This window comes from Lepidothrix coronata, unplaced genomic scaffold (assembly GCF_001604755.1).
Source record: "Lepidothrix coronata isolate B3197 unplaced genomic scaffold, Lepidothrix_coronata-1.0 Scaffold346, whole genome shotgun sequence".
NCBI classification, from domain to species: domain Eukaryota; kingdom Metazoa; phylum Chordata; class Aves; order Passeriformes; family Pipridae; genus Lepidothrix; species Lepidothrix coronata.
Genome location: NW_016690526.1, coordinates 322381 through 334498, shown reverse-complemented (window position 1 = coordinate 334498; position 12118 = coordinate 322381). Strand labels below are relative to the sequence as shown.

At 46.8% G+C, this 12118-nt stretch overlaps 1 long non-coding RNA gene across 1 annotated transcript; it reads right to left on the bottom strand.

Annotated features, from left to right (window-relative positions):
• Positions 1–204: 204 nt before the first annotated feature.
• LOC108509227 lies at positions 205–9330 on the bottom strand. Its single transcript, XR_001878594.1, has 3 exons — positions 9101–9330; positions 7840–8017; positions 205–1142 (listed from the first exon to the last, which is right to left on the bottom strand). It is a non-coding gene; the product is annotated as an uncharacterized LOC108509227 (long non-coding RNA).
• Between the last annotated feature and the right edge of the window lie 2788 nt (positions 9331–12118).

Genomic DNA, 12118 nt, shown 5'->3' with positions numbered 1-12118 from the left:
TAAATAAAAAGCACAAAAAATAAATCATGAAACTAAGTTGGCAACAAATACAACTACTGCAGTTTTATGAGCCCAAGAGTGGCAAAACACTATCACTCCAAGCAGTTTACTTTATTTTCTAGGCTTTCTTGGAGAAAGCACAGTTCTAGCCTCCCCAGCATACAAGGTTCTCTTCCAGGAAAGATTTTGCTACCCTTTCCTCTCCTACTCTACTCTTTAGTTTTAACCTCCATCCACCTTAACCTCCTGTTGAGAAACACAATAGTCACATAAAAATATGGTATAAGTAAATGTGGTTTTCCCCTCCAAATTCCAAGTGCAGTATATATTTAAATTCATGTATAACTACATCTTTCTACTGACTGAGTGTTCCATTATTGGTTCAATTTAATAAACAAACTTTAAAAAGGGACAAAAATAACTTTGAATAGTAGATACCAACAAGTGAACATCTGTTGTCAAAGTGATTATTACAATCCTTAGATGCAAGTTGCTAGGAAATAAAGAATCTTCCTAATTCAGAATACAGCTTCAAACAGAAGCTGACTCAGACCTGGTCAGACAAAGAACATGCTCACTTTTGTTTGCACTGATCTCTGTGGATAACCCGTATTACTACAGATTGCTAGTGCAGTCTCTCTGAGCAAAACCTGCTTTCACTACCCTGCTAAAGCAACCTCTCAAATGCTACCTGCTAGGATGTATTAATAACTCAACCATTTGGATTTTAACCTGGGATCAGTGAGTTTCTGCAAATGGAGACTCGTGAATCGGGAGAACAGAAAAGAACTACTTCTCTGAATGGCCCTGGGCACCCAGCTATTAAAGCACAGAGACTGGGAAAGAATGAAGAGCCAATTTTTTTTTTTAGCACCTCTAGTCTGTTTTCCCCAAGGTCTTAAGTGTGCCAAGCTTATAGGCTGACTGTTGAAAATACTCCAAGAACCTCTCGTATGTTTCTTAAGCGTAATCCACTATAAAATACTCTACGTTCATTCTTGCAATTATGTCTGTAAAAGTATTTGGGATTTCCAACACCTAACCAGTTCTTACAGCATACTCACCTGCACAAAAATCCAGTCCAACACTTTTAGAAACACCAGGTATCTGTTAGTCCAAAATCAGGGCTCTACCAGAAGATGCTGACAAATACAAGGAGCACAAAATTTGGTCATGTACAGAACATTAAAAACCACCTGTAGGACATTCAAACTGGAACTAAACTATGAACTGAGCAGTTCAGAGAGCACAACTTGCTTATGAAAGTTAACCACCCTGTGTAGTGCAACAAGGACTCGCAGAATTTCCATGTGATGGCTGAAAGGGAGCACTTCTTAACACTAAATAATAACAAAGACTATTTCCTCCACAATCCTTGAGAATATAAGCATAATGCAATTTCAAAGAGATTCATGACTTGAAGTGCACCAGTTGTTTTGATACACACATATAAATGCTCATTACTTGCTGTTATGCTTCATCTGATAATACTGATGCACAAAACTACAGCCCAGAACTGCAGTATCTCACTGGAACTATTTAACAAAATACAACCACAAAGCTTAACCCCACATATAGTCAAAAAAATCTAGGAATCACTGTTCCATCAGCATGTTTTTCAAAAGCTTTTGCTAGACAGGATTTTACCTAAATTAAAACCCCATTAGCAGAGATTATTACACTGACACTCTTTTCTGCAGTCAAGAAAGTTATCCCTACACTGTTCTTGTTTCATCACAAAACCTTTCATTTCAACGTTTTTACCAATCAGAAAAAAACTGATCAGCCACCTAGTAGTACCAATTTCCAAAAAGTCTGATTGTAGAAAAAATAAGCTTCAAGACATAGCATTTTTTTGGTCCTTCAAAAACTACTAAGAAAGTTAAAGTAATAAATAAAAACTTGAACTCAGGGTTCTTACAGGGTTTAACACATAAATATCTTGTATTTCCAAGTATTACAGCAATATTCATAAGCTACAGAGTTGTTTCACAGATAAAACATGGACCTCTGCCAAATTATCATGGGGTGAGAAGATAAAATTATACACACATATCAAAACGACTGACTAGTCACTCAGTACTTCCTAAGTGCTCGTATTTTACATCTGTGGAGAGGACAGTTAAAGAATTAGAGAAGTGACTAGAAAAGTGCCAGTCCTCTACAACAGTAGAAGCAGATTTCTCTCTGCACCAAGTACACTAAGCAGGAACTAATTAATTTTTTCTATAGCAGGGAAAAGGATTGCCATAAATGCACTTATAAGATGTGGGTATCTGGAATCTTTTAAATATTCTATAACATGTCACCCAAAGGATTTCTTATTGTTGTACGTCTTATCCATTGTTAAATTCCAGACCATTTCTATCCCAACTGCTGACATGCCCCACAGCAGGACAGTTGCTCCAAAATTCTTGTCAGTCACAGCAGCATACAAGGCATACAAAACAGATTAAGTAACCAAAGTTATACTAGTCTCCTGCCTTAACTGAGCTTTCTACTCTTTCTTTTCCCATCTTTTTCATCTTCCCTACCTTTAATCACAACCTTGATCACCTTCCACCTCCCACGGAATATCACAGTTTCTAAGAGGAAACAGGCCCACATATCTGTACTACAACTGGGACATGACCAGCCACCACTTACCTCCAGGTCAGATTCCTGAAAACCCTTTTCTTTTAACTCAAATCACTAGATCAGACACATTTTGCAGTGACCACAATATAGATAATTTGTACAGCACTCAAGCACTCATCACAGACTTTTCCAAACGTTGCTCCGTTAACTCAAGACTACATATTGATAGCTTGCAATTATCAGCTAGCCCAGCAAACAATAACGAAAATCTCAGCTGAGTTCACCAAACTTGCGTAAACGTCCCGTTCCATGCAAAGCATTTTGGCCACATTATTTTTTTCCTTAAATTAACTGAGGAGATCCCTTCTGTCAGCTGAAGCGGATGCCTAAACCTGGTATAATCTGTGATGCTTCAAGGAATCAGTCCTTTAAGTGCTAATCTCCTTGGGTCACAAAATGACACCCAAATCACAACTATTTGCATTTACAGCTTTGTCTGTAGTTCGCTACCCATGTAAAGAACCTGATCCATTACCAGAGAGCCTGAAAAGTTTTTAACCAAGCATTCTGTATTTGGACACTTCAGACTAGAATTACTCGTGTATCATGTCAGCCTACTGAGTTAAATGCAATGAACAAACTCTAACACCCCCACGCCCCAATAAACAAAACCACCCTAAAACCGAACACATAAAGCCCAAAATGAGACTAAATTAGCAGGATTGCTCATCCGTTAAATGGGCAACTAGGTAAAACTAAGTTTTATTTAACACTAAGAATGAAACACTATAATAACTTCAGTAGTTTTGACTTCCTTATAGAGGTGGAAAAATCCAAACTCAGAAAAGATCCATTTAACAACTCGCAGTCTTTACTCACAGGGCCCCTAGTCAGTTTTCCTCCAGCCAGGAATCCCACTGGCTGTAGCAATTAACAGCCTTGTATCACTGTAAAGACTAATACATGCAGCACTGTTTGTTTGCCCTGTTAAAAATGGCCTTCCAAATTTCAGAACCTGTAGAATGCAACAATGGCAGGCTGGAAACTCATGCCTAGCCTCACTGATTCCAGACTGACAATTCTCATGTACCAAATTAACAGCTTCTTCTCCTGCTGACCATTATCAATGAAGACAGATGTTGTACTGATATAAAAGTGTAGCAGATAACCCATCAGAAAGAATACGATATAGTAAAAGTAGAGAATTCTTTTAACAACACATTTATTTTCTCCCCAGTGTCTTCTCCTTTAGACATCATTCAAAAAGGTGACACAAAAGAGAATTACCAGAAATTTACTCTTCAGAGCAGAATCACAACATGATGCAGTCCATTACTTAAGGTTCACTTGCTTAATCTCCTGTACCCATGACATTTCTGTGGTTTATATACTGAATGCTATTTGCCTATTCATCCAATGCTACTAGAACCAGACACAGAAAAGGTTCCAGGGAATGAATTCTAGTTTAGTGACTGGGGGAGGGAGGGATAAAGGAAGAAAGAGGTGGTGTGGAAACAAAGCCCAGCGAGTCCCAGATGTGAAGCAAGCTGTGGTCTTTACCAAGTAAGACTTTGTAGACAAGACCACTTATGAACTATACAAATACAATGGATGTACTGCAGAACATGGTAGTCTTGCATTTGTTTTCTCATGGTAGCATCTCAGCTATGTGTGAGAGATCCAACTCTGTGTCAGCACAGCAGGAGATGTTCTCTTCTAGTCCTGTTCATTTAATGCCTATGAACAAGCTATTACTCGAAATGCCTGTTCCGGACAGTCATCTCACTAGTTGATTTGGTATTCTGAAGTCAGCACAAGAAAGTCAATTCTAAAGAACTGAGCTGGCTTTTCAGCATCATCCAGTGTCAAATCAGTAAAAAAAATGCTCATTTCCCAGCATGCTTCCAGATTTTAAGAGTATAGAGTTTTCTACAGTTAACAGACAAGGTTTTCCTTATAAGGCTAACTGTGCTATACCAGAACTACAGGGAAGTATTAATACTGCTTGGAATTTCTTACTTTTTGTTTAGCAAGACAGACTAAGCTATGCCCTTCCTGAATAATACACTTGAGAAAAATTATGTCACTTTAAACAATTCCTAAAAATCCACGCAGGCTTATTAGCACCAATCTCCCAGAAGCTCCTGTGTCTCAGACTAATTCATAGCAGTTCACTTGAAAAATGATTACCTGTATCAAAGCCAGTAAAAATATGCCTTCCATACATGTGACAGTTTTAACAAAGCTAAATACAGCTGCAGAAAATGCCTCTTCCTATTTCTGAAGGATTAAATAACTGGCACTTGTTTTAGCTATCTAACCACTCCTTTCTAGTCAGATCTGCTACACCAACATCAGTGGTAAGGCTCAACTTATTTCAGTAAAACCAGCTGAACTCAGCAGCATTACTTCTATCTCTTCAGTCTTCTGTCAACTAGTTTAGTGTCTTAGCTACACTGAAACCAACATACACAGTTAACAATTATTTGAGGAAACACTCAAAGGACTGAAAAAAACCCAACAATATACACAGAACTAGATGTAAAACAGGACTAAGACAGGACTATATCCATTGATTACATATCCATGAGAACACTACTGATGCATTTGAATTAGATGAAACAGACTATAAAGTATTACAGGTTATTTTCCAAAAACAGCATGTGACCAACTTGAAACTTCTGATAACCTAAGTTATACAATCAATAAGCCAATACTGTATTGAAAGCATGCAAGTAAGACTGATCTTACAAAAGCAGTGCTGTAATTGCTCCTTAACTAAGGCAGAGCTTACCATGTCTTTAAACTGCTGTATGACTGTTACAAAATAATTTCTCAGACTTGCACCATGTAAAAGTTATTTACTTTGCAGTAAATAACTGAATTAAAAGTCCAGGCAATTAAACAATGAAGTTAATGGAAACCCTTACAAATGTCACATGGTTTGATATTAAAACTACATACACTGCAACATACCTGATACACAATTTAAGATTCCATGGGCACAAAAACCGCTTGTGCAAGCACTTGGTTTAAACAAGTTGCAGTGTTAAAACTGTAATATACATCTTCAGACATTTCAAAACTTGATACTTACATGGCAGCATAAATATGATCAGATATTAAAATGCTTCCTGAATTTTAACTTTTTTAATAATGCTGCTTTTACACTCAAAAGAGTTAAACCTGCCATCACCAGACACTTATCATACAGAAATCAGGACAAGACAGTTTTCTTTATCTGCTGACTTCATGGACACACAAGCTTTCTCTAACCAACAAGACTAAGAAGAAAATTTTAAGCTTGGGAAAAGAATATTTTGTACAAGAAACCTATCTGAGCTATACATTCTACAGAAACAGACAGAAAGAAAAAGGGGCAGAAACCGAGCAGCATGTAGTAAAAGCTTAAGTTGGCTTGGCTACTTCAGAAAGAAACCCAAAGATGCCAAAGCCATTTAAGAACTTTCAACATCTTGCTAGAGGACAGAGTAATGTTGCAAGACAGCATTGCAATATAGTGTTCAACACTCTCATGAATGACCCACTGAGCTTTGTATTCCATTTTAATTTGAAGCACGAACATCAAGGGCAGCATTGACCCAAATATTCTTAATTTTCCTACCACAAAGGAACTCTACTTTGCTTTAGAGTACTATATAGGGTCTGGCAGCTTTAAGAAGCAATATGAGTGTTTTGAATTTAAGGCATTAGTCCTCTGGAAGCCTGTTTTAGAACTAAACCCATTAATGTTTGAGCTACAAGTGTAGATTACTAAAGTGCAGTCATTCAAAAAAAAGCAAGATGGGCTGAATGTTCCACTTGCACATTTTAGTGACTGTTCCTTACCATGTCTTCCCCAACCAATCTCAGTTTCTCTGAAGCAGTTATTTGGATCAGTTTTGCTTCAGATAAATTCTTCAGGAGGCTCAAGAGATGTTTTATATCATTGCTATGCATCACACGCTAAGTAATTCACTCAAAAGGTTATGAGTTGGCCACTGTTACACTAACCATGAATGTAGATACTCCACAAGAAGCTGACACCTGACTATTAAAAACTTCATAGCCAACGAATGATTAAAGCTCTACCTGTAATCTCATTTATTACTCTTGAATTTGACAAATTCTGGATGGAAGAACTAAGGCTAAAAATGCACTCTACTATCATTTAGAACATAGAGAGTTGCAATATGATAAGAAGCATTACAAAAGAATGCTGCTGAATCTTTCATGTAATTCAAATTTACAAAGCAAGCTTACAGCAAACAAGTTAGAATAGAACTTTCATCCAGATTTTCTGATACCCAAGATCCATTTCTTCCCAACAAATTCATGAGGAAACTGTAAACAAGCATCCACCTCAGTTTAATAGAAAAGTAATAATAACCTTAAAGAAAAATAATCCACAATTAAGAATTTCAGAAATACATACTGTCAGCGACAAATACAATATATACAAAAAAGAAGCCAGATACAAAAAAATGAAAGTCTGGTTACACAGAGAATTACATGACATTTTTTCAAGAAACTTAGAAATTTTAAGTTTCACGGATCAGTGAAGGAGAAATTCCTTAAAGCTACAAAGGTGTTTCAGCCTCTATCCCCACCAACCTCAACAGGCCGGGACAAGTGCAATACCACAGACATACACAGCATTGCAACTGATCCCAACCTGTGTAGAAAGGGGTATAATTTTTCCACACTCACTGACTGACTTGTCACTGCCACAGTCAGTTTTGCATGGATTTGCACAGCAGAGTATCATACAGCTGGATGCAAACCTGCAAAACTAACCAGAGAACAGTGTTCAATTAAACAACAAATAAATTGTATGACACAACATGTAGTTCTACAGCTAGCAGTACTTTAAGTGCTTATAATGCAGTAGATTAGTGAACACTACCTGCACTATAAGCACTTTAGTGCTACAAGAGCTGTCATTCACTAGACTGCTGTTAAAATAAGGAAGGCCACAAAATATCCCATAACCAGCAGAAAGCGTTCCAACTTCTTGATGTAGATTATAACAGGCCACCATCAGCTTTGCATAGATTTGCACAACCACTCTCTTCTTGTAGTGCAACTATGCAAAACTAACAGAAAACTACTGGAACATCTACAGTCTTAACCTGAGTGACTGGATGAAGACATAACTTCTTATGCCAGAAGGAGCACTTAGGGCAGTAGATGCTAATCTACTTCACTATCTGCACTAGATGCACCTTAGTACAAAAAGCACTTGACAGCACCACACTGTACCTTTCCGTTCTCTGAAGTCCTGCGAGATCTCCTGAGGCAGTTGTCAACATAATGCTACAAGTGCCTTCACTGCAGTAGGTTCTATATATCACTACCTGCACTGTAAGCACTTTGACATTACTCTGACGCAAACAGCGTTTTTTTAGCAATTCAAGATACGTTGTCTACCTTGTACCTGCTGAAAGAAAAGAACAAAGTGAGTCTTTGATCAGGATTAGAATTGCAAGCTTTGGAACAAATATTTGCACTTCTTGGCTAAAGACCTCCTTCAGAGTAAGCTCAAGCAGCCCATCAGCCCAATCCAGGACACTCATAAGCGATACCAGGAGTATCAAAATGCTGACTGACAGCAGAAGAGCTCAAGTGTGAAAATTAGTTAAATGCTTCTCCCATACTTTTGGGGAGGTAAAAGTAACTGAGTTTTCATTGACAAATCTGAAATTTGCTAAGAGCTTCCACCAACTCTCTCAATTAAAATAAAACAAATTATAAGGCCAATAAGTATTTAAACAAAGTTTATGCATTTCCAGGACACCAGGAATTTTAAAATTAGATTGAACACATAATACCACCAGCTTTCTGAAGTCCAGAAAGCATCTTATGAAATGCCAAGTGGCCTTCTAAGTTTTCCAATTACACTCTTTGCTGTCCAGTTAGAATATTTGCTACCACTGCCACAGATACCCTGTCTCAAATTACAATTCCTATTGTGGTATTTAGATTAGACTATCGAACAACAGAAAACAGCTACTAATGATGGTCGTAAAATATACTACCACAACCAAATTACAGCTACTTGTTAAAGACCTGAGGTTCAGTAAAGCAGGACAGTGCTATACTCAAAATTTGAAAAAAACATTTTATTCTTTCTTCAATAGGAATATGGACTTGAAAGAACATGTAAACATAGTCTCCCTTGCCTGATACTTATAGCTAGCTTAATACAGTACTTTGAAACTACAATAAAACTTCTGCTAGACTGACTGAAAAAGGACCTTTAATCAAAGAAAAAAAAAAATCCCAAATATCAAATTTAAACGTTTTTAAAACTTTCTCATTGTCCAGCTGCTTTAGTTGAACAAATGAGTGCTTGAGAAACTTGCACTATTCTCCTCTAAATGAGTGAAACTGTGGACTGCTATACATACCTCCAATCCCAAGGAACTCTTTGGAATTTAGTGGTCCTCACTGAAGTCTAAGCCTGAGCCTCAAAAGAACTGGTTATGCCTCGATATTCCAATAAAATAAAATAAAAACTTACCATCATCCGTTAAAAGGAACTTCCTCCACGCACTGCTGCAACATCCACATAAAGCTTCATTATGTCCTGCTGCACATGTCGATACTGCGAAAAAAACCACCGAGTTATCTGCTTTTTATCGCAGAGGAGCGAACAAAGTCACCGAGGAGCAGGCAAGTTCCACAACCCAGGGCTCCCCGTCCCCACTCCACCCCCCAGCAGGGCGGGAAACGCTCCGCAGCCCCTCAGGCGGCCACGAACCGCCTCGTGCGACATCCCGCACGCGGGCTCACCCCTTTTCCCGCGAAGTCGCTCCCCGCTGCGCCCCGGCGGGAGCCCTTCCGCGCGGCCCCCTCGCGAGGGCCGGGCCGGGGGCGGCGGAGCCGCCGTGCCCGGGCCGGGCCCGCTCCCGCTCGCGCACAGCGCAGCACGTGCTCCGCCGAGAACACAGGGCCGACCGCCAGGGGGCGCCGCCGCGGCGGCGCGGAGGTCACAGCCCGGCTACGGCGTGACGCCCCCCCCGCCCGCCCGGGCCCCGCCGAGCCCCGCAGCCCGAGCCACGCCAAAAGGCCGCGCCCGCCCGCTCCCGGGGGCCGCCCGCACGGGGAAGGGGCCGCGGCGGGGAGATGGGAAGCGGCTCCCCGGGCCTCCGCTGCCCACACGCGGCTCCGGGCCTAACAGGGAACAATCGGCCCCAGCACGCAGCCGCCGCCATGTCCCCCGCCTCCTCCCCCTTCCCAGCAACATGGCGCCGCCGAGGCCCCGCAGCTGCCGCCGCCGCGCCGATTTCGTAATGAAGCTCGCGGCTCCCGAACGGCGGCGGCGGTGCGGGGCCTGTCCGCTGTCCTCTGCCCGCCTGCCCGGGAGAGGCGGGAGGCCTTGCGCTCCGGCAGGGAAAGGGGGGGTACCGGGAAAGGGGGGGTGGGGGGGGAAGAGGAGGGCCCGCCGCCCCCGCCCCTCCGGCGAACAAAAGCCCATGCGGAGGGGCCCGGGACGCGCTCGCAGCCCGCGGCGCTGCCCCCTCCCTGGGGCCCCGCGCCACCTCTCCCGGGGGGGCGACGGTGCACAAAGCGCCTTCGCTGGGAACTCCCCGAGAGCCCCCACGCGGCCCGCGCCCTCCCCTCCGTCCCTCCCCGCCCGCCGCCTCTTTTACCGCCGCTGCCGTTCCCCGAGCTGGGCGTGGGCGGCGAGCGGAGCCCCCGCGCCGCCGCCGCGGCCTCTGCCCCACGTGCGGCTTTGTTCTGGCGCCGCCAGCTCCCCCCCGCAGCCGCGCCGTGCACAGCGCAAACTTTCCCGGACGGGCCTTCCCCCCACGGCCCGCGGGGGCAGAACCCCCGTCCGCGCCCACCCCCGTCCGCCGCTGCCATTGTGCCGCGCACGCCGCCCTGCCCTGCCCTGCCCGCCCCGGGGGCTCGGCCGCTCCCCGCGCCGCCCCGGCCCGGCGAGGCGCCCCAGGCCCGGAGCGCGGCGGGAGGGGGTGGGGGGGCGGGAAGGGGGCGGCGGGACTCACTGCAGCGGCGAGCGGCGCGCACGCTTTTTCAAATCTCCCTCATTCCAGCCCCTCCCGCCCCGTGTGCGAGCTCGGGAGGCGCCGCCGCCGCGGCGGCCGCTGCCATGCGCCCTGCTCCCGGCTCCCCCCGCCACCCACCTACACCTCCTCCTGCCGCCCCGGCCACTCGCTGCGGCCGCGCCAGCACCCCCCGCGCCGCCCGCCCGCCCCCCGTCCCCGCGCTGCCTCCCCGGGCTCGCCCCCCGCGCCGAGCGGCCGCCGCCGCCTCACAACAGGTTTCCTGTCAGCGACACGCGCGCGGCAGCGACACTCACCAGCCAGCGGCCGCCGCCACCATCTTCCCTCCTCCTCCTTCTCCTCCTCCCGCGGCCCCGGCGCGGCGTGGCCGGCCCGGCGGAGAGGAGCCGCTCCGCTCCTCGGCGGGGCGGATGGGGGGTGGGAGGCGGGGGAGGGGGAGGGAAGTGGCGCGAAGGCAGGTCCCGGCGGCAGGAGCGACCAAGCTCGGGGACCATGTGGGTGAATGAAGGGCGGCGGCTCCCGCCTCAACGTAAATATCCACAAGCCCCGCTCCGCCCTCATTAGAATAGAAAACAAAGTGCTTCCGAGCGCCGCGCCGCCCAATCGCCGGCCGCGGCCCCCGCCCCCGCCCGCCGCCGCCTGCTGCGATTCATCCACGCACCAGGCATGCACCGAGCCGCCGCTCCCCCGGCCTGCCCCGCGCTGCACGGGCACCGCCGACACCGCCGCAAACTTTGTCTCCGCCGTTCCGCTGGGGCCGGGCCGCGGCGGGGGAGCGGGGCGCCCGCCCTACCGCACCGCACCGCGCACGGCTCCCGCCGGGGGATGGCGGTGCCGCGCGCATCCTGCCTGCGCAGGCGGTGGGGAAGGGGAGGGAGGGAGGGAAGCGCGGGGTGGGGGATGCACATGGTGGCCCCTCGCTCGCGGGAGGGCCGGGAGAGGCCCGGCCGTGGGGGGCGGGCTGGGCCGGGCCCGCCCGCCGCCGCCCTGCGAAGTTGCGCTTGGTTGGGAAAGTGGGGGCGCCGCGCTCGTCCCGACCCGGCCCGCGCCTCTGTCCCGGCGTGGAGCTGTTGAGGGGGTGGTCCCGCATGTGGCTGCACTTGTCCGGGGGAAACTCCTGCACTTGGGTCTGGCGGAAAGGGAGAGTAGGAAACCCGAGTCGCGAGGGTGCCAGTGCGAAGGTGTGGGAGGGCGAGCAGCAGCAGCATCCCGGGCCGCCGCTCTCGGCTGGGGGTCCCACCCGCGACCGGCAGACCCCGAGGGGGCTGCTCTGGGCTCTGTCCGGTGGCAGCCACCGCCTTGAGCAGGCTCCCTGCGGGCGGGCCCGGGAGCTGAGCCCTACCCGGAGCCGCTGTCGACTGCGGCCGCACCGATGGCAAGCGGTTACCAGCGGCCGGGGGCGGCAGAAAGTCCGGGACCTGTGGGACGGATGGATGCTCTTTGTAACAAAGCTGTGTAGATGCGGGGGTAAAGTGCTTAAATGAAGTGTGCGACTAGGTTTTCCTATGGCC